Below are 24,757 nucleotides of genomic sequence, written 5' to 3'. Positions count from 1 at the left end.
TGATTATACACTGAAGCGCGAAAGAAACTGGTTTAGACATGAGTATTCAAATACAGAGATATGTTAACAGGCAGAATACGGCGCTGCGGTCGGCGACGCCTATATGAGACAAGGTCTGGCGCAGTTGTTAGATCCGTTACTGCTCCTACAATGGCAGGTTATCAAGATTGAAGTAAGTTGGAACGTGGTGTTATAGTCGGCGCACAATCGATGGGACACAGCATCTACGAGATATCGATGAAGTGCGGATTTTCCCGTACGACCATTTCACGAGTGTACCGTGAATATCAAGAATCCGGTAAAACATCTTATCTCCGGCATCGCTGCGGCCGGAAAAAGATCTTGCAAGAAAGAGATCAACGACGACCGAAAAGAATCGTTCAACGTGACAGAAGTGCAAACCTCCGCAAATTGCTGCTGGTTTCAATGTTGGGCCATAAACAAGTGTCAGCGTGCGAACCATTCAACGAAAAATCATGGATATGGGCTTTCGGAGCCGAAAGCCCATTCGTGTACCCTTGATGACTGCACGACACAAAGCTTTTCGCCTCGCCTGGGCCCGTCAACACCAACATTGGACTGTCGATGACTGGAAACGTAGCCTGGTCGGACGAGTCTCGTTTCAAATTGTATCGAGCGGTTGGAAGTGTACGGGTATGGAGACAACCTCATTAATCCAAAGACCCTGCATGTCAGCAGGGATTGTTGAAGCTGGTGAAGGCTCTATAATGGTGTAGGGCGTGTGCTGTTGGAGTGATATGGGACCCCTGATTCGTCTAGATACGACTCTGACAAGTGACACGTACGTAAGCATTTTGTCTGGTCACCTGCATCCATTCATGTCCATTGTGCATTCCGACGGAATTGGGCAGTTCCAGCACGACAATGCGACACCAGACACGTCTAGAATTGCTACAGAGTATCTCCAGGAATAGTCTTCTGAGTTTAAATACTTCCACTAGCCACCAAACTTCCCCTACATGAACATTACTGAGCACATCTGGGATGCCTTGCAACATGTTGTTCAGAAGAGATCCCCATTCCCTCGTACTCTTACGGATTTATGGGCAGCCCTGCAGGATTCGTGGTGTCCGTTCCTTCCAGCACTACTTCAGCCATTAGTCGAGTCAACGCCACATCATGTTGCGGCACTTTTGCGTGCTCGCTGGGGCCCTACACGATATTAGACAGGTGTTCAAATGGTTCAGATGGCTCTGAGTACTACGGGACTTAACTGCCGTGGTCATCAGTCCCCTAGAACTTAGAACTACTTAAACCTAACTACATCCATGCCCGAGGCAGGATTCGAACCTGCGACCGTAGCGGTCGTGCGGTTCCAGACTGCAGCGCCTAGAACCGCTTGGCCACTCTGGCCGGCTAGACAGGTGTACCAGTTTCTTTGGCTCTTCAGTGTATCATCTCCCATAGGAGCCGTGTCGCCATGAAGTCAACAGAACTACATTCTATAAACTACTCAGCTGCTTGCCTATTCGTTCAAGGCCTGTTTTCGCTAAGTATTGTGCACGTTTCTTTCCGATAGCATCGCCAAATAAATCCTTCACTAATGGTACAGAGTTTCAAAAGAATGTGCTTTCAGTCCGTTCTTTAAGGTAGACGCACATCCCAAATCCGTAGCTACTGTAGCAGTGGCGTCATAAAAGGCAGCTGAAGACGAAACCGTGTGGCAGGGTACCTACATATAACGGCTCTACAGTTATCACCTTACAGAACAAACACTAACTCGAGAGGCTGTTGACTGACACTCGAGATGATGAAGTACCATCAGTACAATGAGATAACCATTTTGATTTCTCAAAGAAGTGCTCAGAGTGACGTCTTTGAAGTGTTTCTTAAAATCTTCCGTTATAATTGCTACCAACGGTCCATCAACAGTGTTTTATATTGATTTACAAGAGCTTCTGGAAAAGGTTCCTCAAAGTATATTCTGTCATGTCTGACATTTTCAGCACTTAGAGTATTTCTCGTAACGAAATTATTAGATCGTTTCAGATTACTTGCAGACAGAAATGAAACTAGTCTAATATGAAATTAGGTGGGTTGCGTAAAATTCCATTAGCGATTGCCGAAGTGTCACATTAAAGTCATACTGACTATTTTGCAGAAGTATTGCAGTGATTATGGGATATGTTCGCGTCCTCAGTAGTTAAAAAAGTCTCGCTCCTCTCAGAATGTAAAAGAGAGAACTGCATCGAAACTGCGTGCAAACTTTTCAGCCAGTGTCTTTAGGCAGCAAACTATTGTAGATATTCCCGTTGACAATAACTAAAACTCTGAATAAGTACAACATTGTATTGTTATATACAAAGATTGCCAAAAACGTTAAATATAAAGTCAATAGAGATGGACCAAGTGATTATAATGTGTAGGGCAAAGTGTTGTGCTTTGGAACACACTTCAGACTTTCAGACTTCCACCTTTAATCAGCCAGTAATAGAAGTTTAATACACTTTCTTACTCCATTTTCAAATGATGGCAGTCACCTTATCTGTGCTGCAACCTTCCTCTGAAATTACAGAGATTACTCTGGAAAAGTAAGTTTTTTCTAAATGTGAAAAACTGTTCCAAGGTAGAACGTGGTCATGGCCCTAGGAACGAATATTTTGTTAAAATTTGGAAGTGTTGCAATCCAGAAAATCTTGTCAATACTTTATTTAATAGTCCCTGTGTTACATTATTACTCTACTACACACCAATTATGAGCAAGTGAAATCAAATCAAGGAGAAGTATTTTCAAAATCAGTTATAGGTTGAAAACAGTTTATAGTGGAAGCTAATGGCATCTAACACAAATTTCCATTATTTGGGCAGGTAAATTTGTTAAGACATAAAAGAAACAGTTAAATTGTAAATATCACTTATTCCATAATAGAAGTCCTTCCTCCGTTTAAAAGCTACAAGATAATGCAATTTTTACCCCCACCGTTGCCTCCAGTATTAAGCTGATGATTCGTTCATGTCTCAGAACGTATCCTATCACCGACTCCTTCTTTTAGTCAAGTTATGCCACAGATTTCATTCCTCCTTGACTCTATTTAGTACTTCCTCATCAGTTACGCGATCTTCCCATTTAATCTTCAGCACTCTTCAGCAGCACCAAGTTTTAAAAGCTTCTGGTCTCTTGTTGTCTGAACTGGTTATCATTCACGTTTCGCTTCTATACGACGAATGCCTTCACAAAAGAGTTCCTAACATTTAAATTTATAATAGATGTTAACAAATTTCTGTTCTTCAGAAATGCTTTTCTTGCCGTTGCCAGTGTAAATTATACGTCCTCTCTATTTTACAGCCAGAATAGGAAAACTCATCTACTACTTTTAGTGTTACACTTCCAAATCTAATTCCTTCTCTAAGTTTTTCTTTGCCTTCCTCAGTGTACGGACTGAAAAACACTGGGGATAGGCTACTAATCTGTCTCACTTCCATCTCAACGATTGCTTTCCCTTCATTCCCTCCGACTGCTGCCTGTTTATACAAGCTGTGTACAACACTTCATTCGGTTTATTTTACCCTTGCTACCTTCAGAATTTCAAAAGGCGTATTTCAGGCAAGATTATCAAATGTTATAAACGTAAGTCTGTCTTTCTTCAGTCTATCTTATAGAATAAGTCGTAGAATCAGTATTGCCTCGCTTGTTCCAATATTCTCCGAAGCACAAAATGATCTACCCCGAGGTCGCCTTCTACCATTTTTTCCATTCTTCTGTAAAGAATTCGTATTAGTATTTTGTGACTATCACTTATTAAACCGATAGTTTGGTAATATTCACACATTTCGGCAGCTGCTTTCTTTGTAATTGCAATTAGTATATGCTTCTTCAAGTCTGTGGATATTTCCGCTGTCTCATACATCTTGTACACCAGGTGGAATAGTTTTGCCATGGCTGGTTTTGCCGAGGATATTAGCAGCTCTGAGAGAATTTCATCTACTCTTAGGGAGTTGTTTCGGCTTAGGTCTTTCAGTGTTCCATCAAATTCTTCTCGCAGTATCAAATGTCTCATCTTCGTATAGTTCCTCTTCCGTCTTTTTCTCTAATATTGTCTTCAAGTTCATTTCCCTCGTATAGCCCCTCCAAATATTCCTTCCACCTTTCAGCTTAGCGTCTTTGGTTAGTACCAGTTTTCCATTTGACCTCTTGATAATCATACAGTTGCTTCTCTTCTGTACAAAGGCCTCCTTATTTTTCCTGTTGGCGCTATCTTTCCCGTTAGTTAAAAGTGCTTCTCTAGTTATATATTTATCCTCTAGCGATTCCTGTTTAATGATTTTATATTTTCTGTCAGCCTCATTGTTTAGACCTTTGTATTCCCTTTCGCCTGGTTCATTTGGTGCATTTTTATGTTGTCTCCTGTTATCAGTTAAATTAAATATCTCTAGTTATATCGAAGGATTTCTGCTTCGGCTTTTCTTTTTACTTATTTGATCCTCTGCTGCCTTCGCTATTTCATCTCTCAGAGCCACCCACTGGTGTTCTATTGCATTCTTTTTCCCTGTTTCAATTAATGATTTCCTAATACTACCTTTGAGCACCTCAACAACCACTAGTTCTTTTAAACTATCCAGATCCGATCTCTTTAATTTCCTAACTTTCTACAGTTTCTTCAGTTTTAATCTACAGTTCATAACCAATAAATTATGGACGGATTCCACATATGCCCCTGGACATGTATTACAGTTAAATATCTGGTTCCGAAATTTGTGTCATACCATTATACATTAATCACTCCCATTAATGTGACCACCACCTATGTTCGACGTCAACATGCAATAACCGCGAACTGACGAAAGATGGGAGTGCTAGCAGTGGAGTATATATAAAGCGTTTCGAGGGGACGCGGAAAACAATGCGGGTACGGAGCGATTTATCTGACGCCTGAATGGGCGTGATCGTTGGGACAAGGTGGACGCGTTTCCGAAACAACTAAGTTAGTGAACCGTTCTAGTGCCGCCGTGTAAAAAGTATACCGTGCGTGGCAAAATGACGCTATCCATAACTGGTGCCATGGCAACTGTGGTGCACCACAAGGAGCACCAAGAGTGAGCAAAGGCTATGGAGACGTTTCCGGGAGAATAGACGTGAAAATGTTAAGCAATTGATCCCAGATGAACTAAGGGCCTACCAGTAGTGTCCCTTAACAATCGTTCAGCGGAAGTTGCTATGTATGGGTCTCTGCCGACGAACCCTAGGATTTACACGCCAATACGGCAAATGGACCTCAACTGATTGGCGACAGGTGGCCCTTTCAGATGGCAGGTGGCCGTGTACAGCGTGAAACGTCTGAAAGCAAACACCCTGCAATAGTCGTCGGAAAGGTCCAGACCGGAGGAGAGATCATTACAGTCTGGAGAATATTTTCTTGTCATTCTGGAAGGCACAATGGATCAACACTTGTATGCACCCGTCCTTGGGAAACATGTCCACTCCTACATACACTTTGTACTCCTCTGCGTCGTACAGAGCGTTATGCGCGCCGTTCTGCACTTGACGCCAGTTCAGAGAAGAGTCCCCAAAAATTTCCGTCTTGTCTTACTCATAGCCGAACTGTCTCCCCGCCTGGGTTCTTTCGTTCTTCACGTCACGGCTTTTTTCGACCAATAGGAGCGTTCCTCTTATTTTGTGGAAACTCTCTCTACCAGTCACAAGGTCCCTACCATTAAATTGCGTCGAAACTTTGGCTCTTTTCTCCTTCCTAGCGCGTTTCCGCCAATCGGACGTTTTGTGCCCGTTCCAGACGCCTGAATGCGTACATTGACTCACTCATGTGTGTACCACTCACTGGACATGTGATCGAAAATGCGTCACTGGTCTTGTTTCATATCAATTTGGAATTCCGAGACGCAGTTTTCTAAAAGCTTTCTTTCCTGTCCTCTCTCAGATGGGCCGTTATACTCACTCTCCCCGTCTGAGTCACCTGGTCGGTCGTTGACTTTCTGCCTGGGACATCCCTTTAAGTGGTTTCCATGGTACCCCCTGTAGTACAGCCTTGCCTCTGCCCTCATCCCTCTGAAATCCAAACAAAAACGTCTCTCTCTGCTTGTTTCACCTTCTGCTCAAACATGCATTATAGGAACGATGTGTTAATCACTGTCGATTGAGTGTCATCCCTTTTTGCATTACGTACTGCTAGGCAAATTTGCTCATTACCGCCAAATTACGTTATGTGTCATATTCACCTTCCCTTTGCGATGTATAAAACTCTCATGTAAGGTGCGAATCTGACCTTCATTTATTCTGCCACCTTACAAATTATATACATCAGTGTTCCTTTTGAATTGGAATGGATTATTTATAACAAATTTCATGAGGGAATAAATGCACTGCGAGGCAGTAGTCAAAATGAGCAATTCCTTAAATAGGTTTCTATGACATTGTGCTTAGCACCACCAATTATCCTTAGAGAACGTTTTTGAGCAATGAAGACTTTCTTTGTTGAAGGTGAGTTTGCTCAGAACATTATTCCCTACGACGTTATTGAATTAAAATACACAAAATATTTCAACTTACTGATTTGTGTTTCCGGAATATTTGGAATATTCGAAGCGAAAATGTGGCTGAATCAAGGTGTTTTACGAGCTCCAAGATGCGTTTTTCCAGTTTAAATTCTCGTCAATAAGGACACCTAAAGTTTTTATCCTAATCCTTATTTCCTGACCACGTGCTACACTTATCATTGGTGCGGTGTCTCTGTATGTGTAGAAGTGAATATGATGTGTCTTTCTGAAATTGAGAATGAACCCATTCTCAGAAAACCACTTAATATTACTTTTAAGAACATTATTTACCATTTCTTCTGTTGCTGCATGCACGTTTGGATGGATTACAGTACTATCGCCATCTGCAGAAAAAACTGATTCTGCTTGTTGCACATTATGTGGAAGGTCATTTACATAAATGAGAAACAATAATGGACCCAAGACTGGGCGTCGAGGAAACTCACAAGTGATTTCTCCCCATTCAAAAGAATCACCATTGCTCAGTCATTAACAACAACTTCCTGTATTATTTTGTTTAGATATTACATAAACCATTGGTTGACTACCATCAGTTCCATAAAACCTCAGTTTGTCTAGAAGAATATCGTGATTCACAGTCATACGCTTTAAGTGGGCCACAGAAAAGGACCAACAGGTCATTAATGCTTGTAAAGTTTGGTGAGTGAACGTTTAAATGGCATTCTTATTTGAGCAGTTCTTCTGATACTTAAACTGTGAGTTACTATGAACATTATTGTTGCTCAGGTGGGATACTATTCTAGAATACGTCGCTTTTTTCAAAAATTATTGAAAACTCTGTCAGTAGCGAAACTGGGTGGTAAGTCTCAACATCTCTCCTATCACCTTAATTATAGAGGGGTTTAATAAAGGCATATTTCAGACTTTCTTGAAAAAATCCTGAGTTAATGATGCATTACATATACCTGTAAACACAATACTTATATGCGAACAAATCTTTAGAACTCTGTAGGAAACACCATCAAGTCCATATGAGCTTTTAGTTTTGAGACAACATACAATTTTCTTAATTTCATAAGGACAGGTGTGTGAGACATCCGTGTGATTGAACTATATGTGAGCTGCTTTATCAATATACTGCATTGATTTTCCTCTCGAAATGTTTGTCTCTATACTTCCTACTGCATTTAAGAAGTTATTATTAAACATACTTGCTAGTTTTAACTGATCATTTATAGCTCTTACATTTAAATCAACAGTGATATTATCCTGTTCTGTGGTCTGTTCTCCTGTCTCTCGTTTAAGTACATTCCATATAAACTCACATTCGAAAAGAATAGTAATTTCACATCTCAGTTCCGACATCTAGCGATAATCTGTAAAAACTGAAAAGGTGAGTCTCGTAAGATGCAAAGAATGTGTCTGAGTATACTTTTACAAATGCAGGCATGCCATCCTACTGTATCCTCTACTACACTGTATGCAGTGTGACCACCGCCTATATTTAACGTCAACATGCAATAACCACTTGCAGATAGCAGGTGGCAGCAGTAGCAGGGGAAGGAACAAAAAGCGTTTCGGAGGGGACGGAAAGGGGGGGGGGGGGAGGACGCGGACACGGAAAAAGGTGCAGAAGTTGTCGTAATACGGAAGCGGAATAATATATCTGACGTCCAAAAGAGTTTGATCACTGGCTTTCGAGCCAGGGGTACAAACATTTCCGAAAGGTCTGAGTTTGTATACTGTTCGCGTGCCGGCGTGGTTAAAGTATACCGTGCATGGCAAAATGGCGGTTCTAAAAGCGGCGTCGAGGCAACTGTGTTGCGTCACGGGCCGTAGATAACAGAAATGAATGACGGCTGCGAAGGATGTACGGGCGAACAGACGTGCAACTGTTGAGGAACTGACCACCCATATGAACCAAGGGGCTATCAACAGTGTCTCCACAACGACCGTTCTGCTAACGTTGTTACGTATGAGCCTCAGCAGCGGGCTCCTGGTTCATGGCTCCTCGTCCGTGGACCAATGCTGACTCGTGTGTTTCGGCGACGAAGGCCGGAATTTGCACACCAATACAGCAACTGGATGTCCACTGACTGCCGACAGGTGTCGTTTTCAGAAGAACCACGTTTTATGCTCCATCGGACACGTGGCAGTTGGCGTGTATGGCGTGAAACGCCCTACCCAGTTGTCGAAAGGATCCAAGCCGGAGGAGGGAGAATACGGTCTGCGGTTGTTTTCGCGATGTTCTCTGAGTGAGCTCGTCATTCTGGAAGGTACGATGGATCAACAGAAGTATGCATCTATTTTTGTGGAGCATTTCCACCTCTATGTGCAGTTTGGCATGTTGGCATCTACCAGCAGGACATGGAATGTTTCACACAGCTCAGAGTGTACGTATGTTGTTCGCAGAGCACCAGGATGCTTTTCTGCTCCTTTTTTGGGTCATCAGTCTTCTGACTGGTTTGCTGTGGCCCGCCACGTATCCCTCTACTGCGCCAACGTCTTCATCTCAGATTACCACTTGCACTCTATGTCTTGAATTATTTGCAGAATGTATTACAATCCCTGTCTTCCTCTACAGTTTTTACCCTCTACAGGTCCCTCTAGTACCAAAGAACGTATTCCCTAATGCCTTAACAGATGTCATGTCATCCTGTCCCATCTCCTAGTCAGTGTTTTCCACATATTCCTTTCCTCTTCGATTCTGTGCAGAACCTCCTCATTCCTGACCTTATTAGCTCATCTAATTTTTAATATTCGGCTGTAGCATCACACTTCAAATGCTTCGATTCTCTTTTGTTCCGGATTTCCCACAGTCCATGTTTCACTGTCATTCGAAGCTGTGATCCAAACGCGCATTCTCAGAAATTTCTTCCTCATATGAAGGCCTATGTTTGATACTAGCACACTTCCCTTGGCCAGGAATGTCCTTTTTGCCAATGCTATCCTGCTTTTGAGGTCCTCCTTGCTCCGTCCACCACTGGTTATGTTGCTGCAAGGTAGTAGAATTCCTTAACTTCATCTACTTTTCGCTTTTCTCGTTTCTGCTACTTCCCATTACTTTCGTCTTTCTTCGATTTACTCTCAGTTCATGTTCTGTACTCATTAGACTGTTCTTTCCATTCAGCAGATCATGCAATTCTTCTTCATTTTCAGCAATGTCGTAAGCGAATCATATCATTGATATCCTTTCACCTTGAATTTTAATTCCACTCCTGAGCTTGTCTTTTATTTCCATAATTGCTTCTTAGATGTACAGGTTGAACAGGCGGTGCGAAAGACTACAACCCTGTCTTACACCCTTTCTATCCGAGCACTTAGTTCTTGGTCGTCCACTCTTACTTATTATTCCCTCTTGGCTCTTATACATATTGTATATTACCCATCTCTCCCTATAGCTCACCCCTATTTCTCTCAGAATTTCGAACAGCATGGACCATTTTACACTGTCGAACGCCTTTTCCAGGTCGACAGATCCCATAAACGTGTCTTGATTTTCCTTTAGTTTTGCTTCCGTTATCAATCGCAACGTCAGAATTGCCTCTCTGGTGCCTTTACGTTTCCTACAGCGAAACTGATCGTCATCTAGCACATCCTGAATTTTCTTTTCCAGTCTTCTGTAACTTGGATACATGACCTGTTAAGCTGACTGTGTGATAATTCTCCCATTTGTCAGCTCTTGCAGCCTTAGGAATTGTGTGGATGATATTTTTTCGAAAGTCTGATGATTTGTCGCCAGACTACACTCCACACATCAACTTGAGTAGTCGATTAGTTGCCACTTCCCTCAATGATGTTAGAAATGATGATGGAATGTTATTTACGCCTTCCGCCTTATTTAATCTCAAGCTGTCCGCAGCTCCTTTAAATTATGGTTCTCATCCTCGTCACCTAAATCTTTCCTGTCGGCTCCTTTTTCTTCCTGTATCATGTCGTAAAACAAGTCCTTCCCGTCATATAGGCCCCATTCCTCTCCTCTGTATTTAGCAGTGGAATTCCCGTTGGATGCTTAATGTCACCGCCCTTGCTTTTAATGTCACCGAAGGTTGTTTTGAGTTTTCTTTATGCTGAGTCGGTCCTTCCGACAATCATTTCTTTTTCGATTTCTTCACATTTTTCATGCAGCCATTTCGTCTTAGCTTCCCTCCACTTACTATTTATGTAGACCCTAAGCAACTTGCATTTCTGTATTCCTGAATTTCCCCGAACATTTTTGTACTTCCTCTTTCTTCGATAAGCTGAAGTATTTCATGTCACTCATGGTTTCTTCGCAGTTACCTTCTTTGTACCTATGTTTTACTTTCCAACTTCTGTGATTGCCCTTTTTAGATATGTGCATTCGTCTTCAACTGTACTGGCCCCTGAGCAATTCTTTATTGCTGTGTCTATAGCCTTAGAAAACTTAAAGCATATCTCGCCTTTCCTTAGTACTTCCGTATCCCACTTCTTTGTGTATTGATTCTTCCTGACTAATCTCTTAAACTTCAGTCTACTCTTGATCATTACTACATTGTGATCTGAGTGTATATCTGCTGCTGGGTACGCCTTACAGTCCAGTATCTGATTTCGGAACGTGTCTGACCAAGAGATAATCTACCTGAAATAACTCGGCCTTTTCCGAGTATACCTCCTTCTCTTGTGATTCTCGAACAGAGTATTCGCTATTACTAGCTGAAATTTATTACAGAACTCAATTAGTTTTTCTCGGATCTCACTAACTGTCGCAAACCCACATTCTCCCGTAACCGTTTCTTCTCTTCCTTTCGCTACAACTGCATTCCTGTCTCCCATGACTATTAGATTTTCATCTCCCTTTACGTACTGTATTACCCTTTCAATATCCTCATATACTTTTTCTATCTCTTCATCTTCAGTTTGCAACGTCGGCATGTATACCTGAACTATCGTTGTTAGTTTTGGTTTGCGTCGATTGTGGTCAAAATAATCCTATCACTGAACTGTTCACAGTAACACACACTCTGCTGTACTTCCTATACGTAACGAATCCTACTCCCGTTATACCATTTTCTGCTGCTGTTGATATTACCCTATACTCATCTGACCAGAAATCCTTGTCTTCTTTCCACCCCTACTATATCTAGATTGAGACTTTGCGTTCGGCTTTTCATATTTTCTAGCTTCCCTATCACGTTCAAGCTTCTGTCATTCCACGCCCCGACTCGTAGAACGTTATACTTTCGTTGATTATTCAATCTTTTTCTCAAGGTCACCTCCCCTTGGCAATCCTCTCACGGAGATCCGAATGGGGGACTATTCGAGAATCTTTTGCGAATGGAGAGATCATCGTGACACTTTTCCAGTTACAGGCCACATGTCCTGTGGATACGCGTTATGTGTCTTCAGTGCAGTAGTTTCCATTGCCCTCTGCATTCTCATGCCGTTGATCACTGCTGATTCTTCTGCCCTTACGAGCAGTTTCCCACCCGAAGGACAAGATAGTGCCCTGAACCTCTGTCCGTTCCTCCGCCCTCTTTGACGTGGCCGTTGGCAGAATGGGGGAGACTTCTTATGCCGGAAGTCTTCGGCCGCCAATGGTTGTTATTAATCGAAATTTAAGCGGTGGTGGGTTTCGAACCCGGGACCGACGACGTTTTGATTACTAACCAACGACGATACCCCTTTTTTCCGTTGACCACGTCTGCACTCCCCTTGAATTCAAACTCCCTGGCTGTAAGCCCAATCAACAATCTGTGAGACTGCATCGATCGGTATATGAGAATGCAGGCTTTCTCGGCGAATCACGATGATAAAATCTTCTGGGTTGACAGGAGAGTCAATGTGTCGTTCTCCAACAACGTTTCAGCAAGTTTCTTACTTGCCATCTTCATCTACATCTACATCTACATGACTACTCTGCAATTCACATTTAAGTGCTTGGCAGAGGGTTCGTCGAACCACAATCATACTATCTCTCTACCATTCCACTCCCGAACAGCGCGTGGGAAAAACGAACACCTAAACCTTTCTGTTCGAGCTCTGATTTATTTTATTTTGATGATCATTCCTACCTATGTAGGTTGGGCTCAACGAAATATTTTCGCATTCGGAAGAGAAAGTTGGTGACTGAAATTTCGTAAATAGATCTTGCCGCGACGAAAAACGTCTTCGCTGTAATGACTTCCATCCCAATTCGCGTATCATATCTGCCACACTCTCTCCCCTATTACGTGATAATACAAAACGAGCTGCCCTTTTTTGCACCCTTTCGATGTCCTCCGTCAATCCCACCTGGTAAGGATCCCACACCTCGAGGAATATTCTAACAGAGGACGAACGAGTATAGTGTAAGCTGTCTCTTTTAGTGGACTTGTTGCATCTTCTAAGTGTCCTGCCAATGAAACGCAACCTTTGGCTCGCCTTCCCCACAATATTATCTATGTGGTCTTTCCAACTGAAGTTGTTCGTAATTTTAACACCCAGTTGAATTGACAGGCTTGAGAATTGTACTATTTATCGAGTAATCGAATTGCAACGGATTTCTTTTGGAACTCATGTGGATCACCTCACACTTTTCGTTATTTAGCGTCAACTGCCACCTGCCACACCATACAGCAATCTTTTCTAAATCGCTTTGCAACTGATACCGGTCTTCGGATGACCTTACTAGACAGCATCATCTGCGAATAACCTAAGAGACCTGCTCAGATGGTCACCCAGGTGATTTATATAGATCAGGAACAGCAGAGGTCCCAGGACGCTTCCCTGGGGAACACCTGATATCACTTCAGTTTTACTCGATGATTTGCCGTCTATTACTACGAACTGCGACCTTGCTGACAGGCGAAGACTTGCCATCTTCGCCTGCAGATGGCATGTAAGAAACGTGCTGAAACGTTGCTGGAGAACAAAACATTGACTCGGCTGTCAACACGAGAAGATTTTATCATACATCGATCGGGCTGTACACGCCATGGATCCTCAACCGAGAAACATAGCGCAGCTGGGCACGGCACTACGGTCGGCGTGGCTCCACATGCCCGTCGCTACCTCCTATACTTTCTCCAAGCACGTCTCGCAGCTGTCTGCGCTGCAGAAGAGGGCTACTCAAGCTTTTGACTGGTTATCGTCCAAATGTGACTGGCCAGTGTATTATTGGTGTACACCTGAAGCTGGCGAGGTGAGACTCTCTCAGTAAACGATGCAACATTCAAGTATTGACGTCGTGATGACTGGGTGTTATGTGATGTCCTTAGGTTAGTTAGTTTTAAGTAGTTCTAAGTTCTAGGGGAATGATGACCATAGATGTTTAGTCCCATAGTGCTCAGAGCCATTTGAACCAAGTATTGACGTAAATATTGATTGGTTGCCGCTGGCAGGTGAACGTGTAAAAGGATACGTATCGTGTAACGCGCTGACGCGCGGCGTGGCGGCTGCGAGATAATTGCGGCCGCTGGCGGTGCGACACGTGTCCCCAAAGCGCTGGCTGCGCCGCTGCAGGCTGGCCGCCGCGCCGGTGCAGTCGTCCGAGTCTGCAGGTGCGAGCAATGGCTCTGCCGCGGGACCCGTCGCAAGAGGGCAGTGCGCCCGGGCCCGGCACGTCGCGGCGGCGCACGGCTCCAGGTGAGACAGCTCCCCGAGTCGGTGCACGGTGTTTGCACGCTTCGTGAAGTAGCACGCCGTAGTCACCACACGGATGATTGATTCCTTCCCTGAGCTTCGTCCAGTATCTAAAGAAGATCCTTTCTACGTGTTGTCGTTCCCTGTTCAGGCATCCAAATCGTAAAAATACACAAGAGGAGCTTTCGGAATATCATACCAGCTATGGGACTGGATTGAAAAATTTCTAGCAAACAGAACACGGGATGTCATACTCACCGGAGAGAAATCTTTACAAATTTAGACAACGTCATCTATGGAGAGCAGCGACATGATGCTATATTTATGTTAAAATGAACAGCCGGCCGGAGTGGCCGAGCTTTTCTAGGCGCTACAGTCTGGAGCCGCGCGACCGCTACGGTCGCAGGTTCGAATCCTGCCTCGGGCATGGATGTGTGTGATGTCCTTAGGTTAGTTAGGTTTAAGTAGTTCTAAGTTCTAGCGTACTGGTGACCTCAGAAGTTGAGTCCCATAGTGCTCAGAGCCATTTGAACCATTTTTTTTTTTTTTAAATGAACTGTCGACATCGCAATAATATGTGTTTATTTACCGGTTTCGTCTTATGTCAAAGCCATCTTCAGAATTTTTGGGCCGCTATGACTGATGCTGGCGGTTTTCTCGTGATACCAGTGTACGATCGTACACAGTCAACGGTGTATGACCGTGGTATCACGAGAAAACTGTGGAGCCGCCAGTACCAGTCATAGGGGCCCAAAAATTCTGAAGATGGCTTTGACATAAGACGAATCCGGTAAATAAACACATGTTATTGCGATCTCGACTGTTCATTTTAACCTAGACAAACCTTTAGATGGAAAAGTAATTTCGGACGTGCCTCAAAAGAGTGCTATAAGACCATTACTTCTTGTGTTTTATTCTACCTTATGCTAGCCAGCAAAGAAATCACAATAGTATGATCTTTATCTGCAGATCATTGTCTAAAATGGTTCAAATGGCTCTAAGCACTATGGGACTTCATATTAACACAATCTTCCTTCGGTTCTTGGTAGAACAACATTATAATAAATGAAAAGCACCGGTTTGCTTTTGTTCTACAATATTGGCCTTGTAAGCCGAAAACCGGTGTACAATAAAAGTAATATTGTAGAGCAAAAGCAAACTGGTGCTTTTCATTGATTACTATGGGACTTCACTTCCGAGGTCATCAGTCCCCTAGACTTAGAACTACTTAAACCATTACTAATCTAAGAACAGCACACACATCCGTGCCTGAGGCAGGATTCGAACCTGCGACCGCAGCAGCAGCGCCGTTCCGGACTGAAGCGCCTAGAACCGCTCAGCCACACATCATTGTCTACATCCACCATCTGTTACTTTAGCATACTCAAAGTGCTCTTGTCCGGAGATGATACCTATGTCCACTTCGCTTGAACATCACCACAGCCCCTTTCCTTGCCCCTCCACACGGACATCAAGATACTGTCACATTCCTTGCTGCTTGAGCTCACAGCAGTCATCACTTTGGGTCCATGGATCGTCAGCGGAATAACACCATTAAGCATTTCCTCGCCCCCCCCTCCCCCCACCCCCCCTCCTACCCTGTTGCCATTTTGGTCACATTCACTCGTGTCTCTTGCTGCATTGACAATAAAGAAATTACTCTTTGATCTTATTTGATCTTATATATGTTATTGTGAAATACGTATTACGTCTACAGTCGGTCTCACTTTGTACTGATTTGCCAATACTTAATGTCGCTGGGTCTCAATTATATGAGCTAGGATTGCTTCGTGCTCATCCCACCATGCCCCTCAATCCCCCTTGCTTCTTTTCCCGTCATATCACGCTCGTACCGTAAGTATTAATGATGGACATTTGTTTGAGCACTTTTGTGATTCTCAATTTTCCTTAAAACGGTTTTATACTATTTCACGTTTTCGCACTTTCTTCCGGTACTCTGGTTTTAATTTTGTTAAAAATTGTCTGTCGACTTCTAATGCAAGGTCAGAATGCCGCTGTAACTATGCCACCTGGCAACATGTTACGATAGCTAGCTTTTTTTAACGGCAGTGTGCAGCCAGTTGAGTACCATTGTTACTATAGATAACACGTAACACAATGCTTATTGTTAAGTTGCTTTGTCTGGTACGTAAACTTGTTTGTCAGTTAATTTCATTATGTTTACTCATCACACGTCGTGTACACTGAGGTGACAAGTCATGGCATAGCGATATGCACATATAAAGATGGCAGTAGTATCGCCGTACACAAGGTATAACAGAGCGGTAAATTGGCGGAGCTGTCGTTTGTGCTCAGGTGATACGGGTAAAAAGATTTACTGCCGCACGACGGTAATTAACAATCTTTGAACGCGGAATGGTAGTTGGAACTAGACGTACAGGCCATTCCATTTCGAAAATCGTTAGGGGATTCAGTATACCACGATCCACAATGCCAACAGTGTGGCAAGAATACAAAATTTCAGGCATTACCTCTCACCACGGACAACGCAGTGGCCGACGGCCTTCACTTAACGACCGAGAGCAGCGGCGTTTGCGTAGAGCTGTCAGACAAGCAACACCACTTGAAATAAACGCAGAAATCAATGTGGGACGTACGACGAACATATCCGTTCGGACAGTGTGGCGAAGTTTGGCGTTAAAAGGCTATGGCCGCAGACGAACGACGCTACTTCCTTTGCTAACAGCACGAAATCGCCTGCAGTGCTTCTTCTGGGTTCTGACCATATCGGTTGGATCCTAGACGACTGGAAAACCTGGGCCTGTTGGATGAGTCCCGATTTCAGTTGGTAGGAGTTGACGGTAAGGTTCGTGTCTGGAGCAGACCCCACGAAGCCGTGGACTCAAGTTGTCAAAAGGCACTGTGCAAGCTATCGGGGACTCCACAATGGTGTTGGCTGTCTTTACACGGAGTGGACGGAGCCGGCAGCAATGGCCGAGCGGTTGTAGGCGCTTCAGTCTGGAACCGCGCGACCGCTACGGTCGCAGGTTCGAATCTGCCTCGGGCATGGACGTGTGTTCTAGGGGACTGATGACCTCAGATGTTAAGTCCCATAGTGCTCAGAACCATTTGAACCATGGAATAACGGCGTCTTCTGGTGAAAATGAACCGATCATTGACTGGAAATAGTTGGAGGCCATTTGCAGCCATTCACGGACTTCCATCTTCCCGAACAATGATGGAATTTTTATGGATGACAGTACGACACATCAGCGGGCCGCAATTGTTCGCGATTGGTTTGAAGAACTTTCTGGAAAACTCGAGCGAATGATATGGACACCCAGATGGCCTGCCATTAATCCCATCGAACATTTATGGAACGTAATCGAGATGTCATTTCGTGCCCAAAATCCTGCAGCGGCAATACTGTCGCAATTATCGACGGCTGTAGAGGCAGGAGACTTCCAACGTCTGCTGCACTACACCAGGCGAAAGGGGGTTCGACACGATACTGGGAGGTATCCCGTGACTTTTATCACCTCAGTGTATAAGTTCTGCTTTCATGGCAGTTCTGATGGTTTGCAGACATTCTGTTGAGGGCCATGCCCGAAGCGCCTAAATAAAAACAACTTTGCAAGTTGACTCTTGCTATTGGCGACTAAATAGTGGTGATAAGGGCGTACTCCATTGGATTGGTATGTTACAGAATTTTAAACTGAATAGTGAATATGTTCAAATTAGCTATAATGGGAATTGGTGAAGTATGTAGTACGGAAACCAAGACTTGCGGTCAGTTGATTGCAAAGTTATAAATATAAAATCAAATGGAGTTAATGAAGATTTAACTCTATTAATGAATAATATAATAGGAATGTGGTAAGCTACTATGAGCAGCACAGTGAACACATTATAGTAGACAATATAGACACAAAGTCAATACCCACCGCCGTAGAACAAGGTTATATGCTTAACAGCTCAGGCGATGTTTTTAACGGTTTGAAAGAGAGTGTGAGTATTTAATAAACTTATTCAAATAGTTAAGGGAGACGAAAACTTAATTTTTAAAGGAGACTTGAATTAGAACGTCGGAAACAGAAGAGAAGAAGAAATAATAGGAGAACGTGGATTGAGCAAACGAAAGAAAGGTGTAGTCCCTTGAAAACAATTTTGAAATTGACAACTGTTTAAAAACCATGAAAATAAGTAAACGTGAAGGGGGCCTGAAAGCACTGAATGGTTTCTGACAGATTATATAACGATAAGATAAAGATTTCGAAACCAGTTTTTAAACAGCAAAACATTTCCAGGGGCAGGTACGGATTCTGACCATAACTCTAGAAAATTTAAAAATATTGGACATGAATAAATTTAAAGAACTAGAAGTTGTTGAGAATTTCAAACGGAGCATGAGGCAATGATTGATTGAGACAGGGTAAAGAAATACAGTAGAAGGCAAATGGGCAGCCTTGAGAGAAGAAATAGTGAAGGCAGCAGAGAATCAAAGAGGCAAAAGATAATGCCTTCTGGAAACCCTTGGATAACATAGGAGATATTACATTTAACTGAGTATAGAAGAAAATATAAAAAGTCAGCAAATGAATACAAGCGAAAAAGAATACAGATATGTGAAAAAATGAGACTGACAGAAAGTGGAAAATATCAAAGTACGAATGGTTAGAGGACAAATGAAAGGCTAGAAGCATTTGTGACTATGAAAGCGACCTTTGGAGAAAATAAAAGCAGCCGAACGAATGTCAAAAGGTCAGATGTTAAAGCTAATTCGAAGTAAAGAAGGGAAGGCTGAAAGGTCGATGAAATATGTAGGACTATACAGGGGAAATGAAGTTGAACCCAATATCACACAAAAGGAACAGGAAGTAGACGAAGATGAGAAGGGAAATATGATACTGCCCGAGGAATTTGACAGAGCTCCGAAAGAGCCTAGTAGAAACAACCCACATGAAGTAGCCTTGGGCTTATTGAGATCCTTAAGGATAGACAGCCATTACAAAACTTTTCCACCAGATTTGCAAGATACGTATGCAAGACTGGCGATGGACTCTCTGTAATACACGGTGCAGTCATATTAATGTGACCACCGCCTATGTTAGTCGTCAGCATGCAGCAAGCACTAACTGACGGCGGGCGACAACACTAGCAGTGGAAGATATGTGAAGGGTGTCGCCTGGACTCGGACAACAGTGCAGTCGTTGTCGTAACGCGGAAACAGAGCGTTTTATTCGTATCTGGTGCCCAAAAAAACATCATAATTGGCTTTGCGGTCAAGGGTAGAAGCGTTACCGAAACGGCTAAGCTTGTAAACTGTTTGTGTGCCACAGTGGTTAAAGTATACTGTGAATGGCAAAATGGCTCTATCCAAAACTGGTGCCGAGGCAACTGCGATGCACCACGGTCCATAGATGACAGGGATGGACGTCGGTTGAGAAGATTTGTACGGGCGAATAGACGTGCAACCATTGAGCAACTGACTGCCCATATTATCCAAGGGTCTACCAATAGTGAATTCTCAACGTTCAGCGAAGATTGTTGCGTATGGACCACTGCAGCAGATGCCTTGTTACTGCATCCATGCTGGCTGCTGTTCATTAGGGACGAAGGCACCTCAACAAAGGAGCTGGACATCTAATGGGTGGCGACAGAGGAATAACGTTTTAGGCTCTGTCGGAAATATGGCATTTGGCATGTACGGCAACAGTCACCGGAGGGGTGCAGGCTGCAGGAAGGAGCATTATGGGCTCTGGAATGTTTTCGTGGCATTACCTGGCTGATCTTATCATTCTGGAAGGCACAGTGGATCAGCACAAGTATGCATCTGTCCTTTGGGATCATGCAGTTTGTTTTCCCTCTGCACCGTGGCATGTACCAGCAGTACAATGCAACATATCACGCAGCTCGCGATGTACGTGCGTGGTTCGTAGAGCACCAAAATGAGTGTACTGTACTTCCCTGACACCAACCCTCCCCCCCGCCCCCCCCCCTCCCCGAATTAAAACCCAATCAAGAATCTATGGGACCACCTCGATCGAGCTCTTCGCCTCGTGGATCGTACTCGGGAAACCCAGCGCAGTTGGCCACGGCAGTGGAGTCGGCATGGCTCCACGTCCCTGTCGGTGACTTTCAGAACATCACTCTCTTCGTTCACGTCCGCCCTGCAAAAGGTGTTTATTCGGGCTTTTGACAGGTGGTTGTTACTTAGGAAGTGGGGATGAGGAGTACACCCAGGATGGAAGGTCAAGGCCCCTGTAATGTCACTGCTTAAACAACAACTACCAAATTCATTGTTTATTCAAAACAGGTAAGAGACAACGTGGGCCTCCTTTTATAAAATATTACAGATATCTTGCTTCTCAAGCAAGACAGCAGATAACAATTACCAAGAGACTTAAAGGGATGACCCACAGAGATTTCAAATAAATTACAGTATGAAACTGATTTACAAAAAAATAGCACCCTTTGTTTAAAAAAAATACAATATGAAGGTAATGTACCAAAAGCATCAGTTCGTTTAGAACCTCCAAAAACCCAACCAGCACAACATTTGACTATAATAATTCATATTCAACAATTTTAAAACCCCTTTTTTTAAAGAAAAAAACAAACAACACAGGTAATAGGTTATATTTATCAAACGGGCAGTGACCCCAGGCTGGTCTGGGCGAGGGTGACTTAACTTAAATGTCGGAAGCAGCCGACCAGCCGTCCAAACAACACCTAAACGTCGGGGCTCAACCGGGAGTCACTTCCCATTAGACGGCATGTCACAGCTTCTGTGCACCTAAGCGGGACCTGGCGCCACCCACGCACCCCAACTCGCAGAAACTGGAACACAAACATACCGCAGAAGACACGGCAAACACCAACCAAACATCAATCAATATGCGTTAATAAATCGATTAAATACAAAAACCAATTACTGTTGAGTGAGTGCATTCAATAAGTGCACGTATATAAGGAAGTACATATAAATGAGTAGCTTTACCAAATACAAGTTTAATAATAACAGAATAACTGGTTGCAAATTTTGTTTTTCTTTTTAATAGTCATTCAACCAGAGGATTTTAAAGCAAATAGTAACTGCTGGTCTGCATGCAGTCACACAGACTCTGCCGGCTACCAACCGACCAACAAGTTCACTCGCTGCAACGCAAATCGTTTGACGAAACGAAGGCACCAAAACCACTTTGGAGAGCGTTGTTCGAGATGGTCTCGAGGGATGGGTCTCCCCGAGAAAACAGGCCCCAAAGCAATGCTACGAGCAGCGCCCGAAGTTGACATCAGACAGGTCCACCACAAACTCGCGACCGTCTTGCAAGGTAGACCGGCCGCGCAACCGCTGCCCGAGATCGCGTGTTTGTTCCGTCGGCCCCTCAAGCACGTCCTAGCGCCTCGTAGCGAGTCCCGGCGACCAACTTCACTACCGCAAATACCCGCCGCCAGATCACAACAGGGGCAAAGATAGTAGTACAGCAGGGTAATCGATAGTATTGCCAAAGAGCTGGTGTGCCAGAAAAGGCGCACCACGGCTCAGTGGTCACAGTAATACGACTGGACTGTTTGATTTGAATGCCAAAGAAGGCTACTGCAATCTAGTGTGAATATTACAGAACTATTAGTGTAATGAGTTCTGGTTCCAAAATAGCGACACAAATTATTTGTGGAAGAATGGAAAATAATTGACAGAAGCCGACATTGGAGAAGATCAGTTTGGGTTCGAGAGAATTGTAGGGACTCGTGAGGGAATGCTGCCCCTACTACTTATCTTAACCAGTTTCGATCAGAAACGGCCAATCCTCACGTGTAATGTGGCATCATACTCAGATGCATGACAGATCATAACCGTTAACAAGAACCTTACGATAAGCCAACGTGTCATCGCACTCGGGAGAACGGCGGTTCAAATTCCGGTCCAGCCAGTCAGATATAGTTTATGTAATGGGAATCTGACTATATAACGACTACTAAGACTCGCACATAGTCTCTTGTACAAATGAAAACGGCGGCAGCGACATCCATATTCATGTACTATACTTGTTTGAGGCAAGCGGAGTCTTTATTGGTTTCAAACGTCTGCAATTTTACTTAATTTCCTTTGCAGTTGATTAGTGGTAACAAGACTGTTAAAATTCTGGTCACTACAGTTACCTGAAGGAAATATAGACGTTAACTGTGGTTGTTTGCTGGTTTTCTGACAATCATAAGCTACGTTGAGGTTAATCCATTTTCCCTCTGCACTACATGCCTCAGTACAAACATAATTTGCAGCATGTTCCCAATGTATGAAATTCGCATTTAGAGTTCATCACTTTAATTTTGGCTATTCTTTTTCGTCGTCTTATTTCCGTCAATAATTATAAATTCAGACTATCCATTCACAACATGTGTCTCTCTGCATGATTTTCTTTCCAGATATTGGGAATTAGGGACTAATTTTGCAATATTTGCCATCTATCGAATCTAAGAGCTCAATTCCGGACATTCTATTTCTTTCGTGTCGTCGTTTGTCCTATTCTAATTAATCCTTCGTCAGTTTCTCTGCTTGGCAATAACGAAAATGACAGCAATAATTTTATGTTTTGCTCGAAATTTCTTTAAAACACTTTCGGATTTGTATTCATATCATAGCGTAGCAATTAAATCCAAACGCTTGTGTGTCTGTTAGGCAAACTGCCATCACGTATTCAACTGTCTTCCATACCTGCCTTTTCCTATAAATAAATGATCACGGAACTCGTCCCGATCAGCTGGGAAGAATATTACCTTCTCACACTTATCTCGAATAAAACATTAAAAAAGCACACCAGTTAAATACTTTACCTGACGTTCATGGTTAATAAAATTTCACATCTCAACTTATCGTTTAGTTTATCAGAATCTCTTAGCAAGCTGATAGTTGCTCTGCAACACACTTTGTTTCAGTTACAGGTTCTATAAACTTACAAATCGCTTAATTACGTATCATGTTTGCGATCACGATGTCACAAGCCTTAGCTTCGTTGCCAGTAAGCCTCTTCCTTTCCCCGCAGGCGCCGAATGATTTGCCGCCGTCCTTTTTCCCGTGCTCTTATGTAACTGGGTCTCTATTTCAGTAATGGTAAGCCCTTCGTTCCTGGGGAACTGCCCTTAAATTTATTGCTAGTTCCCTTCACTTATGCAATGAAGACTATGGCAGAGGATGACAGAACGTCCGTAGGGACACAAACGCGCACTGTCTGACGATTTCCGGGGCAGCTAGCAATTCTTGTAATACGTGTATGCTATGAACTGCAAAATAGCAGTGAACGAGCAGCACTAACAGTCAAACTTTAGAATGCTGACAGGAACAGAACTTCGCAGCAGATAGCAGAGCTACTCAGTAAGTGCTTACACGTGCCAAGGGTTTGAGATAAAGTTCCGTTTACGTGTGCTGTATTTTTGCTGGCTGCAGAAAGCGCACAGCTACTTTTTACGAAACCAATGACGTAGTGTAAAAATTGCGACGCTGGACCGCTGCTCGAAAGTTCAAATTCGCGTCCATGGTTCTGGTTTTGGTGTTTCGTGCACTTCAAAGAATTGCCAGGATGGTTAATTCAGCATGGCAATAGTCTCTTTCTTTCCACAGCCTAGCCCAGCTGACTTGGTAGTTCAGCTACTGCTTTAAGATCTCCGCTACTGTCCGATTACACCACTAACGATAAATCACTGATAAGAGACGTGGTAGAATATGTGCGGGGCGACCTGAAGTGGAATGACCACACAAAACAATTGAAAAGAAAATGCTCAAATGTTTTATGAAATTATTTTTCTAAATGTTAGAAATAAAATAAATTAGAGAAACACTGGACGCACCTCTGCATGATGCTCGAAGTCATATACGCCAAATGAAGTGTCGATTGAAAATTCGTACACCTTCGGGCACAGATGACAGGTACGTCGAGGCCACACAACAGCGCACAACTCTACATAATCCACTAGGATATACCCTCTAGTCCTCTTCAAAACTCTAAGATTATAAGTTAAAAATTGAACTTCAAATTCTCAAGCGGCACATTTGCTGTACATGCTTTCGAGCATCATTCACAGGCGCAGCAAATGTTTCTCTAATCTATTTTATTTTTTACTTTTAGAGATATCATTTCAAAAAAACTTTTGACCGCTTTTCTTTCAGTTTTGTTTTATTTTCAAATTTTGTACCGAAAGCAGGACCATTATTCACGTATTTGCTTTGCTAGCAGCTTCTGTTCTCGAAGTGCCCTGAATTTAGTACTTTATTCGAAAGAAGTCATTATGACCGTTAGATATCACTTCAATGTCACTTTTTATGTGCAGAACAGCTAGGCCTCGATGAGATGAACTTTTCGACACCTCATTTACAAAGTTAGCAGCAGCTGTTCGCGAAGTGTTTCAGTTTTCCCTCAAATCACTAATTAAGTCTTTTCTTAATTTCAACCAATTAAACTTTTCTGCAAAACAAGATCTCACCATGATCAAATCGATACCCCATTTGTCCATTTCTCACCCTTCGTTTGGCTACGAAAATTCGGACAGAAATCCATTGTGTAATCCTAAGGAGTCTTGTTTTCACTCCGCTCAAGCATTTGACTAAAAAATAGTTGTAGGGGACAAAAGATTCTTGCCTGAGATTCACTGGAAGATCATTAAGGAAATGTAACTCATCCCCGAAAGCAACGACAGGGAAATCACTTGTTGGAATGAGTCTTGAGTTTTGATCATCAGTCTGCGATTC

The sequence above is a fragment of the Schistocerca piceifrons genome, chromosome 2 (genome assembly GCF_021461385.2).
Source record: "Schistocerca piceifrons isolate TAMUIC-IGC-003096 chromosome 2, iqSchPice1.1, whole genome shotgun sequence".
Lineage (NCBI taxonomy): Eukaryota > Metazoa > Arthropoda > Insecta > Orthoptera > Acrididae > Schistocerca > Schistocerca piceifrons.
This window is presented reverse-complemented; position numbering follows the sequence as displayed.